We start from the raw sequence: 24,047 nt of genomic DNA, 5'->3' as shown, positions 1-24,047 counted from the left end.
TTCCCAAATGCCCCTAACTCTCTTCCAAGCTGGGGTATGAGGAGAAAGACAGTAGGTGGCAATGGTAAGGGTGAGTATCTCCTTAGAGGCAACCCTGGGGGAGAGTGTGCTCGTTCCCTGTGACAATCATGTCAATCATGTCTCAGCGACTGGATTAGGGAAAGGGGGTCTCAGTTCCTTCTTGCTCAGTTCTTCAGCCATCAAGAAAAGCTGCAGACTTCTGCTGGTCATAATCTTTTGGAGAACTTGCTAAAAGGCAGGTCCACAGGCTCCTGCCCCCCCCCCCCCGGAGTTACTGATTCGTAGGTCTGAGAAGGGGCTCAAGAAGGTGTGGCATTGTGGCTCATCAGACTGAGCTGTTTCCTACCCAGCTCCCTGCTCATGTATCTGTGAAGACAGTGGGAGACAGCCCACATACTGAGTCTCTGCCACTCACAGGGGAGACCTGTATGGAGTTCTGGGATCCTGACTTCAGCTGTTGTAGCCATTTGGGGAATAAACCAGCGGAGGGAAGATCTCTCTCTCTCTCTCTCTTTCTCTCTCTCTCTGCCTTTCAAACAAATAAGAGTCTTGGATGGTGCCGGGGCTCCCTAGGCTAATCCTCCACCTTGCGGCGCTGGCACACTGGGTTCTAGTCCCGGTCGGGGCGCTGGATTCTGCCCGGTTGCCCCTCTTCCAGGCCAGCTCTCTGCTGTGGCCAAGGAGTGCAGTGGAGGATGGCCCAAGTACTTGGGCCCTGCACCCGCATGGGAGACCAGGGGAAGCACCTGGCTCCTGGCTTCGGATCAGCGTGATGCGCTGGCCGCGGTGTGCCAGCCGTGGCGGCCATTGGAGGATGAACCAACGGCAAAAAGGAAGACCTTTTTCTCTGTCTCTCTCTCTCTCTCTCTCTCTCTCACTATCCACTCTGCCTGTCAAAAAAAAAAAAAGAGTCTTTTGTTTTCAAAAAAGATGGCTATCAAGCTCCTGGCTAATGCTGATGCGCTAGTTCAGGCAGACACACCATGAGTAGCTCTGGCCAGGGACGCAATGGTGACACCAGCTACTTGTCTGTGTCCACTGAGGCAGTCGTGATGTAGATTACCTGAAAATTTTTGTGATCATCAGGAACAGTCCGTCCATGGATGCATGTGTAGCTAAATCTCTAAAGCAACAAGGACAATCTCTTCCCTTAAATGAAGCAAAGCTGTAACTGAGCTATTGGTTCATCAAGGTGATGGTGAGAAGCCTGCCTGCTTAGCGCTAGTGAGCTTCTGGCCACTAGGGGGAGCCAGGGCTACTTCTTGACAGGCCTGAGGGTAGGAGGAGAGGAAAAGTACTGAGGAGTGAGCGAAACCCTTGAGAAAAGACTGCAACGCGGCGTGCAGGAGGCCGAGCGCAGCGCTGCAGCCCTGAGGTGCACAGACACCACCCAGAACCACAGGCTTGGCGGACAAGAAGGAGTTTATTTTGTAAATCGTTTGATTTCCCTCCCGTCCCCCAAATGCATTCCTGTTGACCTCATTATGCAAGAGGTGGCTTGTGGTATGAGAAGGAGCAAGTTCTCTATCGCTGCTCTGCCGATGGAGCAAGGCAAAGCAGGCAGAGAAGGGTGCTTGTGCAAGAAGACCGTGGGGAGAGCCGGGTTTGCTGGCCCCGAGTGTTCTCTGCCCAGGTGTGTCAGCCTGTGGGGTGGGCTGGGAGTGCTGGGGTCTCGGTCAACCCTGAGTGTCATGGGGCTGCTCAGATGTCTCTCTTGGGGTGGTGGAGGCCGAGGAATTCTTTGGGAATGGAAAAAGACCAAGCAAGGCACATCTCGAAGCTAAGAAGACCAAGTGGCCTGCCCTGGACTTACTAGGAAGCGTGGTCCCTGGACTGGCATGGGTCCTGGCTGTGGGGACCTCTTCAGGACACCTGTGTGTCTGAGCACACAGGGTCAGAGAAACCATCTTGATGTGTGCTCACCCCAAACTCCCCACAGGACACTTCCGGGGCAGCCCGCTTCTTCCTAGGCACAGAGCCCTTCCCCACAGCACAGATGCACCCTGGGAGTAGCTTCTCCCCCAAATTCTTGGGAAGGGGCTTGCATTCCTGTCACTAAATCCCCTTTCTGGCCATGCCAGGGGCCAGCTAATGGTTTTGGAGACAACACATGTGAGTGCAGGTGCCGTGGGGATCTGCAGGGTCCTTGGTGAACCGGCTGTGTCTATCTTGAACCTTAATTCACTCGGAGGACAAATGATGGTACCCAGTGGTCAGCTGTACATGCTGGGAGCTTGGTGCATGCTTTTCAGCCCTGCCCTTACTTCCCTTGACGGCCATGAACCCTCTGTAGTCTCCCATCCCTGTGACCCACACAGGTCCACCACTTGCTCAGGCAGAGCCCCAGGGCAGCTCAGTGGAAGGACCGGCAGCCTGGTTCTGTACGCTTCCCTGTGACGGCTTCTGGCACAGCAGGTGGGCCGACTCCTTCTTAGAAAGGCATACGTGGCTGCGGTGTGTGTGTGTGTGTGTGTGTGTGCGCGCATATGTATACATGTGTGTGCGAGTGTGTGAGTGAACTCCGTTCCCACCACAGACACACTCTGCACGGCTCCTCTGTGCGACTTTGTGCTTTGCTCTCCCCACTGTCCCCTGCAGAAAGGGCTCACACGGAAGACCACAGTGTCCCTGCCACCTCCCCACCCTCTGCAGGAGGCAAGTCTTGGATATCAACCCTGACTTTCCCAATGGAGCCTTGGTTGCGTGCAGAAGCAGAGCTCTGCAAGCCTGCCCTTCCCCCTCAGCTGATCCCGGGATCCTGGCCTGACCTGCGACTCCCCATGAATGCACAGCTCATGGAAGCCCACGGCGCTGCCTGCACTAGCGCTAGCAGCCTCCTGAGCCTTCAGGCCCCTCTGTCCCCTGCTGCTGATGAGTTTCACTGGCTGCTCCCACCAGGAGGGGTCCCACGACCCACGGCCGGGCCGCCGAGGAGCCCTGGGAAGGGTTTGCTGTGGTTTGTGATTCTGATCATTCCCTGTCCTTGAAGGCCCCCTCCTCCTCCCCGCCCTCCGAGCTGTCACTGGCCCGGAACATCGCAGGCAGGAAAGTCGCTGCTCCAACTGGATTTTGCTGCAGTTTCTTTTTTTCCTCCGCTAGATGCTGAGAGCTATTTTTAGCCAGGGATTTTTTTTTTTTTTTTTTTTTTGCAGGGGATCCACAGTCTATTTTTAAAGCCCTTACGAAGGCCAAATCACCCAGCATCCCTCCTAGGGACTTCGCAGAGAGTTAGATGGGATGAGCCAGGGCAATGGTGGGGGTGGGGTGGGGGTGGGGTGCAGGTGGGGTGGGGCTGGAGAGCACCCTGTTAAAGATGAGAGGTTCGGTCTGAACAGGCCTACAGAAGGCAGGGAGAAGCTGCGTCCCCCGGCAGGGAGGGAGTGGGCTGCTTCCCTGTGCTGGGGGCACATGGAAACCCCCACCTTACCTCTTCCTCAGTCACTCAAGGCTTTGGGGCCAGTGCAGCCTGACTGTCCTCTTAGCAGAGGCAAGGACATTGCCTTCAGATGTGGCCCTCGGTTTAATTTCCCATGACATCTGCCTTTTTTTTCCCCGAGTGTCTACATAGAGATCTCTTCCTCTCCTCTCTGTTGCTGGTGTTACCTTGTTCAGACAAACTGACCTGCGGGAAGGTGTGGACAACGGGCTGGACAGGAAAAGTCCCAAGGCCTGAGTGAGGGGAGGGGCCCAGTGTGGAATTTTGATGCAAAGTTTTTTGAAATTCATGCATAGCCGAGGTCAAAAAATTGGGGCAAATGCATGTTACAGAAAAGCTATGAATGGCCAGCGCCATGGCTCACTAGGCCAATCCTCCGCCTGCAGCGCCAGTACCCTGGGTTCTAGTCCTGGTTGGGGAGCCGGTTCTGTCCCTGTTGCTCCTCTTCCAGTCCAGCTCTCTGCTGTGGCCCGGGAAGGCAGTGGAGGATGGCCCAAGTGATTGGGCCCTGTTACCTGCATGGGAGACCAGGATAGCACGCTGCCCGTAGTGGCCATTTTGGGGGTGAACCAATGAAAGGAAGACCTTTCTCTCTGTTTCTCTCTCTCTCTCACTGTCTAATTCTGCCTGTCAAAAAAAAAAAAAAGCTATGAATGAATTCAAATTTTTTGCATGAAAATAAACTTGTCTTTTCATTCCATTTTTCCACAAACCTTCTTTTTTTTTTCTTTTACATTTCAGTGGCAGAGAGAGACAGACAGACAGATAGACTGAGAGGCAGAGATAGAGACAGACTGGGAGAGCTCCACTCCATCCATTCATTCACTCCCCAGTTGCAAATGACTGGGGGCTGGAAATGCCATCTGGGTCTCCCACATTGGTAGTAGAATCCCCACCATCTGAGCCATCACCTGCTGCCTCCCATAAGGCAAGAAGCTGGAATCAGAAGCAGAGCAGCACCCGAACCCAGGGGCTCTCATGTGGGACACAGGCATTCTAAGTGGTGTCTTAACTGCCACTGGCTCCTGTGCAAATTATATTTTTCTTTTTAAGATTTATTTTATGTATTTGAAAGGCAGACGAACAGAAGAGAGGGGAAGAGACAGAAAGAAAGAGATCTTCCATCTGCTGGTTCACTCCCTAAGTGGCCAAAATGGCTATGGCTGAGCCAAGCTGAAGCCAGGAGCCTGGAACTCCATCAGCGTCTCCTACAAGGGTGGCAGGGGCCCAAGCACTTTGGTTCATCATCTGCTGCTTCCCCAGGTACATTAGCAGGGAGCTGGATTAGAAGTGGAGCAGCTGGGACTCGAACCCATGCTCCTGTGTAGGGAGTATGTGTTGATGGCAATGATGGGAGAGCACCTGCAATTGGCAAGCCTGAGAGCTAAGTTCAAGGACCCTGAAGGGGTGGCAGGGTCTATGATCAATGCAGCCTTGGGCTCTGAGTCCCAAGGGGCTGGGGGAGGGTGGAAACAGTACCATGCACTTGACCATCACCCCCTTGCTGTCTGTGCCGTGGGTCGACAGTTGTACATTACATAAATGTCATATGTTATTCAGAAGCAGAGTCTTTGCAGATGTCATGAGGTGAACAGTCTGGAGGTGCAATGGTCTTGTAGTATCCAGGTGGGCCCCAGGTCCTGTGACAGGAGACACAGAGGACAGATACACAGGAAGAGGAAACCCCGTGGAGGCAGAGACAGACTGGAGTCGCAAGCTGGTGGGGAGCTGGGGGCGGGGATGGCACTTGCTCCTGGAGGCCTGGTGGGGCGCATGGCCCTGCTCACCTTGATTTTAGACTTCTGGCCTCCAGAAATGTGAGAGAGAACATTTCTACTGTTTTCAGCAGCCAAGTCCGTGGTCATGTTCACAGTAGCCCCTAGTGCTGAGACCAGCCAGGAATGCCCTCCTTCCCACGAACCACCTCCCCTGCCCCTTCCCCTGACCAACCTTGACCTTGGCCTTGGGCAGCTCCTCCACCTTTAGGACAAGGCTTTCATCCTCCCAGAAGCCTCTCCTTCTTGGCCTTCCTTTGCCACATCCCACACCCCTGGCTGTCACATTTGTCCAGTGAGATGCAAGTGCTTCTCCCACCCTGAGCCTCGAGGGCAGAGACCTGTCCCTTTCTACCTTATTCCCTTCACAGTGTGCAGGACTGGCGAGGTCCTGAGTTGCATGTAGCTGAGCCAAAGGGCACCTCCATGCTTGGGTGTGCAGGGGCACGTTAGGTCAGAGAAGTGAGAGATCATTCTGGACAAAGTGGAATTTCAATTGGGTCTTAGAAGAAGAATTTGGAGGGACAAAAGGGAGAAGGGAAACTATTGCAGGCAGGAGCCAGCAGGGGCAGATGCCAGGCAGTGTGCCTGTGCATTGTCACGTGGCTGGGTCCCAGGATGGGGGGTCATAGGGTCCGCAGGACCAGCCACATTGGACCAAGGCTAGCAAGTCTGCCCATGAGTACTGAGTGCCCTCTGTCACCAGCCCAGGCCATTTTTGTGGGCTGCTGAATTTCGGGACAACCCTAAGGGAAGGGCTATTTCCAGTACCCTCACTTCTGTCTGGGAGAGCACCGTCACAGGGGAGTTAATACGTTGCTCAGTGCCTCCTAATTAATAAGGGGGAGGGGGTGCTCGGCTTTGAGCCCAGACAATATGGGCTCAGGACCGTTGTGCAACGCTCCTTGGATGATGGTGGTGCTGGCTGCGACACGTCGGGGGTATGTCCTGTGTGCCACACGCGTCCCAAGCCTGTTGCATGAATGATTGCAGCTAAGCCTCACAGCCACTCTAGGGGCAGGCACTGGTGTGGTGAGAAAGCTGAACCCGTGGGGTACTTGGGTTATTTGCTCAGGTGACTGCCGCCCATTCGTAGGGGTGGAGCAGGATGTGTGTGATGGGGTGCTAGTCCTGCTGTTCCAAGACTGAGTGCCCGCCTGGGTGTGCATCATAGCACAATGAGGTTCAAAAGCCCCAGCTTCCCAGACTCTGCTTCCACCTGCTCTACACCCTCTGTTCCATCAGATCTCCTCCCACAGGGGCCTCCCAGGCCCTAGCAATTTGTCCGGCAGCTCATAGGCAGTGCCCACAGACCCTGGCCCAGCAATCACAAGTCTTGTCCCAGGTCCTGCTTCAGGTTCTGGCAGGGAGCTTCTCTCTCTTCCTTGCTTAAAAATATCCCGCAGGTCGCCTGAATGGAAAGCAGCTTCATCGACACTTTCTTGCCGCTCCCTTCACCCCTACCCTCCACCCAGCAGCAAGTCCACATGGCTTGGAGGTGGGGAGTGACGCACGCAGGACCACACCCCAGAGCCCTGTCTCCCCCGCTACTGCTGAGCCGGCTGCTCCTGGATGGGCAGGTGCTCTATCTCCAGAATCAGTTTATTCCCTGCAAGCTTTGGTGCCCTGCACAGACCGGCTGCTCTCTCAGCTTCCCCTCCGCTCACCTCTCCCTCAGATTCCTGCCGATGCGTCTGACTTCATGGTGAACGCAGGTTTGGGTTTCAGGCTGATGCTTTGAGATGAATCCAGTTGGGGCGAGAGTTGGCAAAGCTAGGGCCTTCGAAGGTCATGTGCCAGGGTGCGGGGGTTGTTGAAGGTGGCAGGAGCACCGGGTGAGAAACCAGAGAGCATTTTCTAGCACACGATGTGTGCTTTTACTGGGTCGTCCTCTCCCCTTTGGGCTCCTAAAACACCCCAACAGGGTACTTTGGCTGTCCCAGCAAGGTCTGGGAGCAGGGTGGCTGTGGCCACCTGAACCTTCAGATCGGTCTCCCGGAGGAAGTGCTGACAGCAGTGAACTCTGGCTGCATGGACACCGAACCACATGGGGCATGAGAGCCTTAGTCCAAGTCTTGTTTGTACAGAATTCCTTCTGCCTCTGTATGGTTCAGATCATTTTCTTGCCTGGCTACCCCTGTAGTTTGTGTGTCTGGTCAGTGTCTGGGGGTTTCATAAAGGGACTTGAGAAGTCAGGGTTGTTAACTGAGCTCTGGGGCTCTTCCAGGTCCAACCTTACCAGCAGCCGGGGAGCGGGGGTGGATGGCACTGGCTGTTCTCCTGAGATTTCCTTGGTCCAAAGAGAGTCCCATAAGAGCAGAAGACTGAGAGGGGGGCGTGGGCAGAGACCTCCTTATAGTCTATGTTGCTTGTGGGAAAAATAATGGGGGCATGGTGATCTGAATTTGGTGATAATTAGAGTGATGATGACACTAGTCTGGGCTAATGCTTATTGGATGCCGACTCTGTACTGAGCGTCGTGCTTTGCCCTTGACATGAGCTATCTCATTTAATCCCTACGGAGTCCCATGGGGCAGGTACTACTGGTCTGCACAGTCAGCAGATAAGGAAGCCGCGAGGCTAAGGGACACAGGACAGGTCACATCCCGGGTTAAGTGGCAGGGCTGCGCTTCATATATGCAGATCTGCTTCCAAATCGCCAGCCCCGAAGCAGGGCCTGCCACCATGTTTCCCATTCCTGGTTGCCCCTTTCACATTTCAAACCTTTCATGCAGACAGAGCTTAACTATTGCCCAGGAAAAGTTATGATACACTTACTCAAAAAGGCGGGGTGGGGGAGGTCATGGGTGAAAATGCCTAAATGACTATAGCTGTCCACAGTGGAGAAAAGCGCAAACAGAATTTGTGACAAGGGAGGCGGTGGCACAGGAAGGAGTAGGAGGAGAGACAACTGCGGAGCTGGGCTGGGTAGAACCATGCTGGCTCGGCTGTGGCCTGGAGGCGATGGGGGAGTCATTGCAGGTTCCTGAGCCAGGCCATGGCCAAGACCAAACTGGTCGTTTAGGAAGACTGGGATCTGCAGGCAGGGTGCTCTTTCTTAGACCTCTCTTCTTCCCACGAAGGAGACTGTGCCTTGCGGTGAGCTGGAAAGCCGTGGTGAGTCTCTCCAGTTCACAGAGAAGGGAGTTGAGGGGACTTCAAGAAGTCCATGGAAACGTGAAATACAAGTTCACTTTGGTGCAAAGCATGGTGAAATCATGGATCGAAGGGGCCTTCAAAAATTCACAGAAAATAGCATGAAAAAAATCACGCATGCATTTCAATTTGGTTGGCATCCTAATACATCTTTAATTCTGTCTCTCCACGAACTTTCTTTTTTTTTAGATTTTTTTATTTTTTTTTTTTTATTTTATTTTTTGACAGGCAGAGTGGACAGTGAGAGAGAGAGACAGAGAGGAAGGTCTTCCTTTGCCGTTGGTTCACCCTCCAATGGCTGCCTCGGCTGGCGCGCTGCAGCGGGCGCACCGCGCTGATCCGATGGCAGGAGCCAGGTACTTATCCTGGTCTCCCATGGGGCGCAGGGCCCAAGTACTTGGGCCATCCTCCACTGCACTCCCGGGCCACAGCAGAGAGCTGGCCTGGAAGAGGGGCAACCAGGACAGAATCCGGCGCCCCGACCAGGACTAGAACCTGGTGTGCCGGCGCCGCAGGCGGAGGATTAGCCTATTGAGCCGCGGTGCCGGCCTCTCCACGAACTTTCTGAAGCACCCTCTGATAGAGTTTCCAAGTGATGTTCACGTCCCGAAGCCCTCAGAGGTGGGGGAGTGGCCCCAGCAACCAGGTGTGTCAGTAGAAGCTCAGTGTTGGGCCTCCAGGGTGGAAAATGCCCAGTTTGGAAGCGTTTGCGAATCACCACTGTGGCCAGGCTTCAAGCTCCCCACATGCTGTCAGCTGAGTTCTAGAATCCCTGAAAACCCAACCATTCAGCAAGTCAGAACTAACTGGCTCCAACACACCTGTGCATGCAGCCAGGGGGTGACCCCCAGCCCAAGTTCCTGCAGACACAGAGGGAGCTCCCAGCTGGACTGAAGAGAGAGGCCAAAGGACTTGCCCAGGCCCAGCCCAAGGACTCAGAGGCTCGGGACTTGATTGAGGGAGGGCTAGGAACCAGGATCTTGACTGCTAGGCTCACTCCAGCTCCAGGCAGGAAGGCAAAGTTTGATGTCTGCCTGGTTCCCCTTTGCAAGAGACATGGTAGCAAAATTTTTCTCTGGCTCTTAGGAATGTGTCAGTCACAACCTCCTACCAGGACTGGAAAAAATAACATCACGGAGTATTTTCTTTTTTTAAAGATTTATTTGTTTGAAAGGCAGAGTTAAGGAGAGAGAACTTCCATCCGCCGGTTCACTCCCCAGATGGCCACACAGCTGGAGCGGGGCTGATTTGAAGCCAGGATCCAGGAGCTTCTTCCAGGTCTCCCATGTGGGTGCAGGGGCCCAAGCACTTGGGCCATCTTCCCCGGTTTTCCCAGACCACAGCAGAGAACTAGATAGGAAGTGTAGCAGCCAGGACACAAACTGGCGCCCATATGGGATGCCAGTGCCACAGGCGGAGGCTTAACCTGCTATACCACAGCACCAACCCCCCAGAGTATTTTCAATAGTGAGTACAAAAACCCTACAGTGATGGATGGAGATTCAAGTCCAGTGAGTCGGCTAGAAAATTATCTATCATTTTTCATTTCCTAGAGTGCTTATATCCATTGGCTCATTCATTCAATCATTTAGCTGACATGAATTGGGAACCCAGACATGGGGAATTATGGAGAGAAAGTTCTTTTGATTAGATACTGATCAAAAGGCAAGGGTGGTTGGCAGGATGGGGTCGGGGCTAGGGGTCCAAGGCAGGAGCACCCTTTGATCCAGAGTCTTGGTATAGGAGAGAATAACCAAAGGCCAGCCATCACTAGGCTTTGGGGAACCAAGTGGGCTGATCAGGGCCTGTAGATAGGAGGCAGGTGCTGAGCTTGAAGCAGATCTGACATTGGGCAAGAGACACTGGGGTCAAGAGAGAAGGCCAGGGGAGGTGTTGCACAAGGAGGGATCAGGCCAGGGGCTGGGAACGCACATGGCCTCTTGAGAGAGAGGTGGCTGTATTCCACTGTTCACTTGAGAACACTGATGCTCAGAGAGCGCCAGGGAGTTGCTTGTGGCCACACAGCTAGTGAGTGACAGAGCTGACGGGGGTGAGAAGGGAGCAGCAGCTCCTTGGCTGTGCGTGGGCTGGGGTGGATGGGGACGGGGCTGGAGGAGGGAGTGTGATGCTTTTCTTCTCCCCACTTCCCAAGCATTCACTTGTCCATCTGAGTGTTTACACAAGGCCACATTTCTGGCACCCCGGGGAGGGCCAAACTGTAAACGGAACTCGTGGCCCCAGCTCGACAGAGACCCAAGAGCGCAGTGTGCCTGACATGCTGACGGAGAACAGGGACTTCTTGTTTACCCCACTCACCGTCCAGACAAATGAAGCAAAGTCCAAGGCAATGGCTGCAACTGAATGCTCCGAGGCTGCCTCTCTGGCTGCTCCAAAGGACTTGGGTTTCTTTCCACCCAGGTACCCGGATGGATGGTGTGCAAGGTGGAGAGTGTCCGCTGGCGGTTCCTACAGGGGGCAGCCTGGGGACACTGGTGTGGGAGAGGGGTGTGAGTGCAAATACCTGCAGGTGAGAGGTTGAGTGTGCCCCTCTGAGGAGGACGTGTAAGCCTGAAAGATCTTTTCCTGTTGAAGGAGAAATTGAGCTCAGACAAGGGGAGAACTTCCTTCCCTCCCCCCAGAAGAGTGGGGACACAGTGCCACATGTTAATCAGGCCACCCATGAAGTGCTTCTGGGTTTGGTCAGGGTTGGGGGAAGGCTGGGAGCAGCAGGGATGAGACACTGAGTCTGGCAACTTTCTCCCAGCCTGGCCCCTACAATTTGGGAGGCATCGGTAAGCCCCACTCAACAGAACTAAGAAAGCTGGGGAGAGACTGGATGCTCAAATCATCTTAGAGGTGGGGTGTGAGTGTAGGTCACAGGTCCTTGCCCCGAGCCATCCCTGCTCACCAAGGAGCGCAGCAGTCCTGAAAACCCAGAGCTGTGAGCAGTACACCTGGTTTTCATTGGCTGTCAGCTCACTCTCTTTACTGCTTTGAGTTGAGCTAATTTGAAAAAGTGCTTGAGCTCTGTAATGGTCAGGATAAAGTTGTACCAAACAACAAGAAGAAGAAATCCCAGCGGCTTAACACATAAGGCGTAGTCATTCACATCATAGTTCCTCTGTTGCGGAAACATAGGGCATGGGGATCTGTTCCACGTAGTCACTCAGGGCCCCAGGCCTCCAGTCCCCAGTACTGGCTGTTTCCACTGCTTATGGGGGCAGGGAAGGGATGGAGGGAGAGACAGAATAAGATTACCTGAGTTTTTAGGGGTTAATCTTAGAAGTGACCTCAATTGCTCTTGACCATAATCCACTGGGCAAAACCAGTCACGTGGTCCCACCACCAGCAAGCAACATAGGAAACCAAGTGCTTAGGAGGCGAAGGAAACTGGCTTTCATGAACTCAAAGCAGTGTTTCTGGGCCACGTTTTTGGGGAGTTGATTGTAAGGCGCGAGGCTCTGGTGTCCCTTGCAGACACAAGGCTGACATAAGCACCCATGGAGAGCCCAGAACTGTGTTAAGAGGTTGCTGAAGCCTTCTCCTAAGGCATTCTCCAGCCCTGAAGACGGACTCTGACTCCTGCCCCGTGGAGGCACGTGGTAGTGGTGGAGGCTCTGTCCTCATCATTTGGGGCACAGATTGTGAATCTGGGACTTCAGAGGAATTGAGCCTGTCCCAGGAGCTCCATGGTAGTCACTCATCCAAGCGACTCAGGAATCAGGGCTGGGAAATTTCGGAGCTGAGCTCCAAGCATGCAGAGGGCTTTGTTGGTCTCGTGGGGCCTTTGAGCTGGATGGCACACTGCAGGCGCTGGGTCTCAGGCCGAGGAGCTAAAGTAGCATATCAGTAGATTCTCAATCTTCTCATTTCTTGCAGGACATCCAGGCCTGTCCAATGTGGATTTTCCTTATGCATTAGTTTTTAATATTTTTCTTTATTTTATTTATGAAGGAAGGATGGAGGGAGGCAGAGAGAGAGAGAGAAAGCGAGTGCACTTCCATCCATTTGTTTACTCTCCAAACACCTACAACAGCCTGAGCTGGGCCAGGTCATAGCTAGGAGCCTAGAACCCAATCCAGGTCTCCCGTGTGGGTGGCAAGGATCCAACCACTTAAAGAGTCACCTGCTGTCTCCCAGGGTCCACATTAGCAGGAGGCTGGAGTCAGGAGCAGAGCTGGGATTCAAGGCTAGGCACTCTGATATGGGACACGGGTGTCCCAAATGTCTTAACCACTCGGCCAAACACCTGTCCCCAATGTTAATGGTCTAACTTTCTACTAAATTCTACATAGAAAAGTTCATAGATGTGAAGGGTAAAATGCCTCAAACTATTTCTTCAACTGATGGGTGGGATGACTACCCATTCTGGTTGGCCAGAACAACTCAGGTTTATATTTGTGGTCCAAGCCTACTTATCCACAGTGCATGCTTTTGCTCTCAAAATCATCTCTATCTGGATAGTAAGTCACATAGTCACCCCACTTGGAGGAGCCTCAGCACCTGGACTCCATTCTGACTCTGAGGTCAGATGTCTCTTCAACGGTACCTGCAGCCCGACGACTCTGTGATGACCTGGAGTTGGGCCTGCAGTATGAATGCCCTTGTCAATGTCCCCTGGGACCTCCAGGTTCCACAGGATCCTGGCATCCTTTGATGGAAGCCTTAGAGTTGCAGTCTGTACCCAAGCAGAATTAAGTAAGCAGACAACAAAACAACACACAGCGTGCCTTGGTAGTTGCTAAAGCGTGGCTTATTAGTTCTAGTTTCTAGGATCATGAAGATTAAGAACCATGGAGATAGGTGACATTTCCAAAGTCACATGGAACTCAAACTCTAGTTCCAACTGAGCCTACCTGTCCAGGCTTCTCTGCACATCAGATGTGAGGTCAGGTACCTAGTAGAAGGTTCAACCTAGACCACAGCAGGCAGAATTCCACAGGAGGACCCAAAAGAGTCAGAGGAACAGCAGCAACAACAAGGATGCACACCATGCTTAATTTATACATATTGTCATCGCTTTCTGGATCCTGGTTCTGAGTAATACATCATTGTCACCAAACACCTTGTCTGCATGGAGTCATACACTTGGACCACACATGTTCCCAGCTCTGAAAGTGATCAGTCACTGAAAGGCTCACAGTTACCTCTCTGTAGATGAGGATGGCATTTTTGGCTGCATGAGTGAAATATAAACTCTTCATTAGTGGAAAATCACCACCCAGGAGAGTCCAGAATATTAGTCCCACTTGATGGTAAGCAGATAAGCAATTGTATGGAATCTGCTAGAGATGAATGCTACCTCCACTCCCACATGTTATCTAAATTGAACTGTCCAAATTTCCAGCCCCTGTGTTGGTGGGTTTTATGTTGAGTTTGGCTGAGCCATCTCCTAACTCTGGTTTGGAACCGCAAGTTTCAGCTTTGGATCTCCTAGAATAGAGGGTGCTTTCAGCACCCTGGAGCCTTTTCCCTGTAGAGTTTCTAGGGAAGAAATGAGCAGGTAGAACTGGAAAATAAAACCATCCAGACCCCGGGGCCTACAGGCTGTAATCCTCTCATCCTCCTGCCTGATTTCTTTTTTTTTATTTTTATTTATCTTTAAAAAAATTTTTTTTTTATTTCACAGATAGAGTTAGACAGTGAGAGAGAGAGACAGAGAGTAAGGTCTTCCTTCCGTTGGTTCACTCCCCAAATGGCCGCTATGACCGGAGCTGCGCCGATCCAAAGCCAGGAGCCAGGTGCTTCCTCCTGGTCTCCCATGCTAGTGCAGGGCCCAAGGACCTGGGCCATCCTCCACTGCCTTCCTGGGCCACAGCAGAGAGCTGGACTGGAAGAGGAGCAACCGGGACTGGAACCTGGTACCCATATGGGATGCTGGCACCGCAGGCGGAGGATTAACCAAGTGAGCCATGACGCTGGCCCCCTTCCTGCCTGATTTCTTCGGGCCTAGGGTTGTAGGGCAAAGCTTGTTTCATGGAAACACAGAGTCTTTAGAAAGTACTTTAGAGGGCACCCAACCATTTCCAAAGAAGATGTATTGTATCTCTGATGGTAAGCAAGGAGATGCCGGACCTACATGATTTCAAATATACATTTGACTTGTGTGTTTGGTTAGATGTAGCTTAGAAAGAAATGCACAACAACCACACTAAACCTATTAGTTCACAGTGTCAAACGTGATCAAGACAAGCGGTTAGGAAAGCAAAGTTAAAGAGAAATGCCAATAATATTGAAGTTGGTACATGGCCTTGTCGAAAGAACTGTCCAAGTGATACCAATACATGAAGTTCAGAAGGCTCTGATCTGGTGTATGTGTACCCCTGATGTTTTACAGGTGGAGAAACTCAGCCCCCTTCCTCAAAAGACATGGTTGATCCAGGACTAGCACTGAGGTGCCACCCGGTCCCTAGGGATGCCTACCAGAGTCATTTCTCCCTGAGGCCCACAGCCAGGGACTGAGGTCCAGTCAATACCTGGGAACTGCAGTCCAGTCCCCTCTTCCCACTGAAGGCCGGGGACACCCAGCTTCCCTTCTGCAGACACACATCTGCTGTCCTGCAGTATGGGATGTGGCCAGGGTTTCTGGGGGCCTCTGGACCCACAGCATTGGCTGGATGCTTTGGCTAAAGCAAAGATTTGTGCCCCCTCGTTTCAGGAAGAGCAGCGTGTGCAGGCAGAACTCAGAGGCTGTCATGCCACATCCCCAGCTTCCGCAGGGCTGCTCGCCCGAGGTCCTCAGCCTCCTTCTCCACCACCACCGCCAGGAGCTGAGACTGGGTGACATCTCTCTAGCATCCTCTGGAGGAAGGTGCTAGATAAGCGACGCAGCTCCCTGAGGCTGAGACCTTCTCTCTCTGTCCCAGGGAGCATCATCTCCACCTACATGCAGCTATAAATACCACGAGGCAGAAGAACTGTGTGTGCTGGAGCTTCAGAGCCAGGATCTTCCTGGGGCTGCTTAACCACTCCACGCTACAAGTACCTAGACTCCTGCAGCCGGCAGGGGTGTTCAGGGCTCCTGCTGGCCAATCCACCGTCTCCAAGTGCAGACCAGGGGCCGCCAGCTTGCTTTAATGGACAACCAAGCTTTTCTTCAAGTTTCCAGTATCAGTGCGGGTATTTGGATGTATGTGTTGTGCAGATACACGAGCACTAAGAAAACTCAAGACGTTGAAAGACTCTGGTGCAGAAGAATGAACCAAGAAAAGAACAGCCTGATAGGATGGAACACTAACTTCATAAGGGGAGGAAGAAGCACGTGTAGATTTTGAAATTCTCAGATAGCTGTGACTGTCTTCATGCCAATATATTCAGGAACTTTGAAAAAAATATAACTTACCAAGACTGAGCAAATAAACATGGAGATGGCATGGGCAGACCTAAAACTCTTTTTAAAAAAAGTACATTTATAGTTAAAAAGCTACCCATGAAACAGAAAAACAACCAAACTCTGTCCTCAGTTTAACAACGAATTCTATCCAATCCTCACGGAACAAGCAATTCTTAGCTTACATAAATATATTCAGAGATCAAAGAGGGGGAATGATACAACCTTGATATGAAAGTCAGACAAATTCCACCAAAGGGGGACGTTGCTGGGCGCAGTGGGTTGAAGCCCCACACTACAATGCCAATATCCCATATGGGCTCCAATTTGAGTCCCAGCTTCTCTACTTCCGAGCCAGTTCTCTGCTGTGGCCTGGGAAAGCAGTAGAAGATCGCTCAAGTCCTTGGGCTCCTGCACCCATGTGGGAGACCTGGAAGAAGCTCCTGGCTCCTGGCTTCGGATCAGCCCAGCTCCGGCTATTGAGGCCAACTGATGAGTGAAACATCGGATGGAAGACCTCTCTCTCTCTCTCTCTCTCCTCTCTCTCTGTGTAACTCTGACTTTGAAATAAATAAATAAATCTTTAAAAAAAAAGTCACTCAGCACATAACAATGCCAAAACGCTCTGAGAAGCACATCCTTATGTGCTGTCATTGTTATGCAAAAATCACACAAGCAGAACGCACCTAAGCAAACCTTGATGGCATAGCCTACTATATGCCTAGGCTACTGGGACAGTAGGTAAAGGTACGAAACACCATAGGTAATTTCTAAAAAAAATTCTGTTATTTATTTGAGAGGCAGAGACAGAGAGAGAGAGAGACAGAGAGAGACAGAGACAGAGAGACAGAGAGAGGGAGTTCCTATCTGCTGCTTCACTCCCCAGATGTCCTCAGAGCTCCCAGTGAACTCCATCCAGGTCTCCCGCGTGGGTGGCAGGAGCCCAATCCCTTGAGCTGTCTCTGCTGCCTCGCAGGGTGTGCACTCCAGGAGGCTGGAGTCAGGAGATGCGGCCAGTCTAATCTACGCGCTTAACCTACGCTCTCTGTGGGATGTAGGCATCTTAATGGCTTGGTCACATGTCCACCCCCATTGCAGGCAACTTTAACACAATGGCAAGTACTTGTGCACAGTAGAAATACAATATAAAATATAAAACACGCTACACCAGCAGACAGCACTTACTAAGAATGGAGCTCACAGGACTGGAAGTTGCTTTGGGTGGGTGAGTGGTGAGTGAGTGGTTGTGAGGGCCTGGGACATCCCTGGCCATTGCTGCAGACCTCATAAGCACACAAAGGCCACTTTCCATTTATTAAATTTTTTCTCCAATAATAAATTAACCTTAGAATACTTTACTTTTTTTTTAATAAATTTTTAAGAACTTTTGGGTTTTTTTTGTGATAACACTTAGCTTAAAACACAAACACACAGCACAACTATACAAAGATAGTCTCTCTGTATATCCTAATTCTTTCATCTTTTTCCTATTTCAAACGTTCTAATTTTCTTTTACTTTTTAAGGCTTTTATAGCTGGTAAAAACTAAGGCCCACGGCGCTGTGGTGAGTGGGTTAACACCCTGGCCTGAAGCACACGCATCCCATGTGAGTGCTGGTTCTGGTCCTGGCTGCTCCACTTCTAGTTCAGCTCTCTGCTGTGGCCTGGGATAGCAGTGGAGGATGGCCCAAGTCCTTGGGCCCTTGCACCCAAGTGGGAGACCCGGAGGAGGCTCCTGGCTCCTGGCTTCGGATCGGCGCAGCTCTGGCTGTCGCGGCCAATTGGGGAGTGAACGACCTATCTCTCTCTCTCTCCCTCTCTCTCTCTCCTCTCTATGTGTGACTCTGACTTTCAAATAAATGAATAAATCTTAAAAAAAAAAAAAGAAAAAAACTAAGGCCCAAACACACACATGAGGCCTGCACAGGGTCAGGAGCATCCATGTGATCAGCTTCCGCCCACGCGGCTTGTCCCAGTGGAAGGTCCTCAGGGGACAATGACACACTCCGAGCTGTCATCGTCTATGATCTCATTGCCTTCTGGCCACCTCCTGAGGGGCCTGCTCGAGGCTGTGTTAGGATGCAGAAGGAGAACACCCTAACATAACAAGGAAAATTATAGTAAAGACACAACAGTAGCATAGCCATATATTACCCCTAGTAACTATTAAACACTATGCCAAGTTCTGTGCTATACTTTTATAAGACTGGCTTGTGGTGTTTTTTTGTTTGTTTGTTTGTTTGTTTTTTTACATCTGTGTCACCATAAACGCAGAAGTCATTGCTGTGCTGTAATATCACAAAGCTACTACATGACAGGTAGTAGGGAATTTTCAGCTTTATTACCGTCTCATGGGATCACCATCACATGTACACTGTCACTGACCAAGCCAGCATGAGGCATTGCAGGCCTACACATTTACACAGCCTAAACAAGATATTCTCAAGTCAAATCTATCAGTGCATTTAAAGTTGAACTTATCCCAGGAACTCAAGAAGAGTTCAGTTCAAACATTATTCATGTAATTGGTCACATTAACAAATTAATAACATGATCTCAGAGATATAGAAACAATAGTATTTCAAAAATGTTACCTCATTCTTGATTTTTAAAAATAATGGTAACAGGCCGGTGCCGCCGCTCAATAGGCTAATTCTCTGGCTTGCGGCGCCGGCACACTGGGTTCTAGTCCCGGTTGGGGCGCCGGATTCTGTTCCGGTTGCCCCTCTTCCAAGCCAGCTCTCTGCTGTGGCCCGGGAGTGCAGTGGAGGATGGCCCAAGTGCTTGGGCCCTGCACCCCATGGGAGACCAGGAGAAGCACCTGGCTCCTGCCTTTGGATCAGTGTGGTGTGCGGCCGCAGTGCGCCGGCCGCGGCGGCCATTGGAGGGTGAACCAAGAAAGGCAAAGGAAGACCTTTCTCTCTGTCTCTCTCTCTCACTATCCACTCTGCCTGTCAAAAAAAAAAATAATTATGGTAACAAACTAAGAACTGAAGATTAAAAAAAATTTTTAATTTATTCATTTGAAAGACACACACACACAGAGAAAGAGAGAGAGAGAGAGAGAGAGATATCTTCCATCCTCTGGTTCACTCCTCAAATGCCTGCAACAGCCAGGGCTGGGCCAGACCAAAGCCAGAAGCCAGAGAAATTCAATCTGGGTCTTCAAAATGGGTGGCCAGGACCCAACAATTTGAGCCATCTCCTGCCATCTCCAAGGGCCTGTGCCAACAGGAAGCTCTCACTGGGAGCAGAGCTGGGAGTCAAACCCAGACACTCTGTTGTGGGCTGTAGATGTCCTAAGCAGGATCTCAAGGGGACAAGATCCCCAGCCCTACGTGGGGTATGGGCTTGATAAAGAGTGTCCACCCCAAATCTACAGAAAATCTTACCTGGTGTCCAGATAAAGAATCATTATCTTGAAAGTCAGGAATAAGATGAGGATGCCTGCCATTACTCTTCTATTCAATATGGAAAAAAGGGGCCAGCATTGCCCATGCAGCAGGTTAAGCTGCTGCCTGTGATGCCAGCATCTCACATGGGTGCTGGCTTGTGTCCCGGCTGCTCCACTTCTGATCCAGCTCCCTGCTAATGTGCCTGGGAAAGAAGCACAGGATGGCCCAAGTGCTTAGGCCTCTGTAACCCATGTGGGAGACCTGGACGAGAGTTCCAGATTCCTGGCTTCTACCTGGCCCAGTCCTGGCCTTTGGGGTCATGTGGGGAGTGAACCAGCAGATGGAAGATCTCTCCGTCTGTAACTCTGCTTTCCACATAAGTAAATATTTTATAAAAAAGAAAGAAAAAGTCTGTCAAAAACAGATGAAAGAATTTTCAGCATAGAAAATAAAAAAATCTGTAGACCAATAATTGCAAGCAGTGAAAATATATTGAGATTAGTGGGCATAAAATCAATTCACAAACCACTAGCATTTATATCCAATTAACAATAAATGATGAATAAATGATGGTTTATTTTTTAAAAATTTTTTTAAGATTATTTATTTGAAACTCAGAGTTACATAAGAAGGAGAGGCAGAGGAGGGAGCTCTTCCATCCTCTGGTTCACTCTCCAGTTGACCACAATGGCTGGAGCTGGGCCAATCCGAAGCCAGGAATCAGGGGCCTCCTCCAGGTCTTCCACACAGGTGCAGGGGCCTAAGGAGTTGGGCCATCTTCTACTGCTTTCCCAGGCCATGGCAGAGAGCTGGACCTGAAGTGGAGCAGCCAGGACTCGAACTGGCGCCCATATGGGATGTCGGCACTGCAGGCAGCAGCTTTACCCACTATGCCACAGTGCCGACCCCTAAATGATGGTTTATTTATGCAATGGCATAAATTGAAAGAAATGAGCTAGATCAGTCTGCATCAACATTAATAAATGAATCCATAAACGAAACAAGGTGAGTTCAGAAAAGTGAGTGGCAAACCAATATGTACAGCATGACATCAATGTAGCAAAAACATAAAAACATGCTTAGGAGCGATAGACACCTTTGGGGCAACTCTGAGGACAAAAGAACAAGGAGAAGAAAGGTGAAGATCCTGCAGAATTCTCATATTATTTTATTTTATTAAATTTTAATAGCTACTTATTTGGGAGAAAGAGAAAGGGGGAGAGAACAAGAGAGAGAGAGAGAGCGAGCAAGAGCTCCCATCCACTGGTTCACTTCCCAATGCCTACAGCGATCCTCGCCTGGGGCTGACGCCAGGAATCAGGAACTCTAGACCTCAGAGAGGCAATCGCTTGAGCAGTCATTGCTGCCTCCCGGGTTTGCATTAGCAGGATGCTGCAGTGAGGAGTGCAGCTGGGGATCAGATCCAGGCACGCTGATGCGGGATGCAGGTGTCATAACTGCCAGGCCAAACATCCGCCCCATAACTTTGAAAGACACAGATTTGAAATGAACATAGCACAATGTTAACACCTGTTTCGTTTCAGTTCTCATTTTATTGTTTCATTAGCTTCTTGTCCATGGTAAATATTCCAGCATGCAGTGTTAAGAAGGAAGGAATCTCCAGGGACAAGACTGAAGGCACAGTGGCCCGGGGGTCCCAGGGTAGGTTGGCTGTCACATCCTCTCATGGGGTGGCTACCCTGGCCTGTTTCTTGGGCATCTCCTAGAAAGAAGAAGACGTACAGAAGAGGTCAGGTGGACATCCTGGCAATCTTCCACATGTGAGACAGACAGGGCGAGTGTCTCTGACTTGAAGCAGAGTTGCTCACCACCACCCCTTACCCCAGTTACCCGCCCCTCCCACCCCCAGGCACCCATGCTTTATAAGCAAAGCGACTGTATCCTGTGTTCTGTAGCCAGAGAAGACCTTGAATCTAATTTAAATTCAGATCAGTGCTGTCGAACACAGTCCAAGGCACAGATTATAGGATGGAAGCCACCCAGGGGAGGGAGTGCCAAAGTCTCACAAAGAGAAAATGAACGTAAAAAGCAAAGAAAGGAATTTTAAGTTCACAGTTTGATTTCTACATTATCACTTTGGAGTTGAAAAGGTTGATGTGACAAAACCTGCATTAGGAGGTGGAGGGGAAAGAGTGGATTCTCTTGCTTGTAAATATCCCTTGAAATGTCCTTCCTGTAATAAAAGGCAGCTTCAAGAAGACACGTGAGCTGGTGTCTTGGGAGCACTGCACGGAGCCTCCGGGAAGCCAGAACAATGGAGAGAAAATGCCAAGTGTTGCAGACCAGACAAGCTGCACCCTTGTTCTCTGGATTTCTGATGAGGTTTGTTTGTTCCAGGAGCTCCTTCTCTTCTACTTAAAGGTGATTGGTTTCCCCTTTTCCGCTTTGTTGGAATACCTGTTGCAAATGATGAATGCTTGAATGTAATCTTGGTCTTTCTTATCTTTGCAGGCAATGTGCACAGGTCATCTGACCCAGCCACATGCCCCCTGGCAGGGCCACCATCCACAGCACCGAGTCAGACTGAGGCAGGTCCATTTTCTTTTCAAAAGAAAAGATGCAGGGCCAACACTGTGGCCCAGTGAATTAAAGCTGCAGCCTGCAGCGCCCACAACCCATATGGGGGCCGGTTCAAGTCCTGGCTGCTCCACTTCTGATTCAGCTCCCTGCTATGGCCTGGGAAAGCAGTAGAAGATGGCCCAAGTCGTTGGGCCCATGCATCCATGTGGGAGACCTGGAAGAAGCTCCTGGCTCCTGGCTTCAGATCAGCTCAGCTCTGGCTGTTGTGGTCATCTGGGGAGTGAACCAGCAAATGGAAAATCTCTCTCTCTCTCTCTCTCTCTCTCTGGCTCTACCTCTCTTTGTAACTCTGTATTTAAAATAAATAAAATAAATATTAAAAAAGTCAGATGCTAAACACTCATTCCAGGTCTGAAAGGTCTCTCTTCTCTGGAACATTCTTCCTCCAGCAAAACTTCGTTTCTTCATGTTGCTGTCCTGTTGGTTCCCAAATGGAATGGAATGGAAATTCCACTGAGAGTCAATCTTCCTATAGCAGACAAGCCTGATACCATACAGAGTAATCACTTCGAAGCTTCAATCGTTCTGAAATAACTCAACCATAGAAATAGGGAAGAGGACTAATACTACTTAGGTCATATCCAGAGTATTGTGTGTGTCTGGATCTGTGGAAGACCCTTTGAGATGGACACCCAAAACAAGAGTGTGCAGAGACAGTAACCACACTTAAGAGGGACGCTGGTGGACACCATGCAACAAAGTGAAACGCTGGTGGCTGGGAGTGACTTGGCCACAGAGGGGGAGACTCAAAGAGAAATGATAGGATTGATGCTAGCTTATGCAGACTAACATGTGGAGAGAAGAATGGCTGAGGAGGAAGGAGAAAGGCAAGTAGGACATGACTGTGCTCCTGTCTGTAACTGTTGAGTCTGGCCTTGAAGGTGAGCCTGGGACATTGACTTGGCAAACCTGATTGTTGCTTTAGAGGCCCCCTTCCACCTGCTGAGTACAATTCTGCGTCCCTGCTCTTCTGCCTCTACAAGTGATAGTTCCTTAATGTCCCTAAACCATTGTCCAGACCCTTGGAGAGGGGGGAGCAAGGAAGAGGGCAGGATAGCACAGTGCAGTGAGGACTTCGGCTCCAGAGTGGAGACCTGCTCAGCTCTGGCCCTGCCTCTGACTACTGAGGGAGTGGGTACCAGCGAGTAAAAGGCAAGTGTAGGACCCAGTGGCTGCAAACCTTTATCCGGCTCTAGAGTTGACTTTGTTTTGTCCCCTACTGTGCTCTGGGGGTTTTGCAGTCTGATTTTCCATGACTGCAGATGCATCCCTCATTTTCAAGAAGCCCTGACTTCCAACAGATGGGCAAGATCCACGTCACAGTGTAAGATTTTTCTTCTGAACATTTCTGCAGAAACAGTAGGTGATGGGGGAGGATCAGAACAGAAGTCCCAGGACTGTGAGACCCAGCGTACACCCTGACCATCTTCGTATCCTCAAGACCAAGTACTTGGCCTAGCACATGACTAGTGCTGATGAATGTCTTGCATTTGTGAATGAAGAGCCAGATGTTATTCATTTAACATGCTCTGGGTTATGTTTAACACAGACACTGCTCTGGTGGTGTTGCCAGGGCACTGCCCCGAGTGTAGAGAAGAGAACTCTCCTAGTCCTTGGAGTTTTTCATAGTGTTCATGGATTTCTGGGTCCTTGATTGTGTACTTGAACTTCAAGGCCTCTCTTCTCTTTGATAAGAGCAATTCCTAGGAAGTAGGTCATTAATTATTCATTCACCAGCACTAGGGGCTTCAGGAGGTGGTATCATATTATATTAGCCATGTCTTTTATTTTCTGTATTTTGATGCTTTGACATTTGGGGACTTGCTAACCATGGAGAGACTGTTCCTCCTAAGATTAGCCCAAGTACTTGTCAAATGCAAACCAACCATAGGTTAAGCAATAGCCTGCAATGCCACTAGCATTCTGTATGAGCACCAGCTTGACTCCCAGCTGCTCCACTTCTAATCCAGTTCCCTGCTAATGCACCTGGGATAGCAGCAGAAGATGGCGGAAGTACTTAGGCTCCTGCCATCCACATGGGAGATCAGAATGGAGTTTCTGGCTTCTGATTTTAGCCTGGCCCAGCTCTGGCTTTTGCAACCTTTTGGGGGAATGAACCACCAAATAGAAAATTTGGTCACTCTGTCACTCTGCCTTTCAAGTCAATCAATCAACCTTTTAAAAAATGCAAACTAATCAATCCAGAGTGTGTTCCTCCACCCACCTCCTTTATTGGACCCTCACACTCCAGCCCACTTTCCACCTGCTCTGAACATGCCAGGGTCAGGGATCAGACAGTCGTCCAGGACCCACGGAAATATCAGGGAAGCTGAT

General features: G+C 50.6%; 2 long non-coding RNA genes across 2 annotated transcripts in view; one reads left to right on the top strand and one right to left on the bottom strand.

Annotated features, from left to right (window-relative positions):
* Positions 1 to 19,955: 19,955 nt before the first annotated feature.
* The window catches only part of LOC138843861 (uncharacterized), a 36,848-nt gene continuing 32,756 nt past the window's right edge, over positions 19,956 to 24,047 (bottom strand). Inside the window, exon 3 of the long non-coding RNA XR_016212963.1 lies at positions 19,956 to 20,835. This is a non-coding gene — a long non-coding RNA (uncharacterized LOC138843861). The remainder of the gene's footprint in view (positions 20,836 to 24,047) is intronic.
* LOC138843862 (uncharacterized) lies at positions 20,831 to 22,050 on the top strand. Its single transcript, XR_011378985.2, has 2 exons — positions 20,831 to 21,494; positions 21,585 to 22,050. It is a non-coding gene; the product is annotated as an uncharacterized LOC138843862 (long non-coding RNA).

The sequence above is a fragment of the Oryctolagus cuniculus genome, chromosome 9, assembly GCF_051225735.1.
Source record: "Oryctolagus cuniculus isolate XC-2025 breed Fujian yellow rabbit chromosome 9, ASM5122573v1, whole genome shotgun sequence".
NCBI lineage: Eukaryota > Metazoa > Chordata > Mammalia > Lagomorpha > Leporidae > Oryctolagus > Oryctolagus cuniculus.
This window is presented reverse-complemented; position numbering and strand designations above follow the sequence as displayed.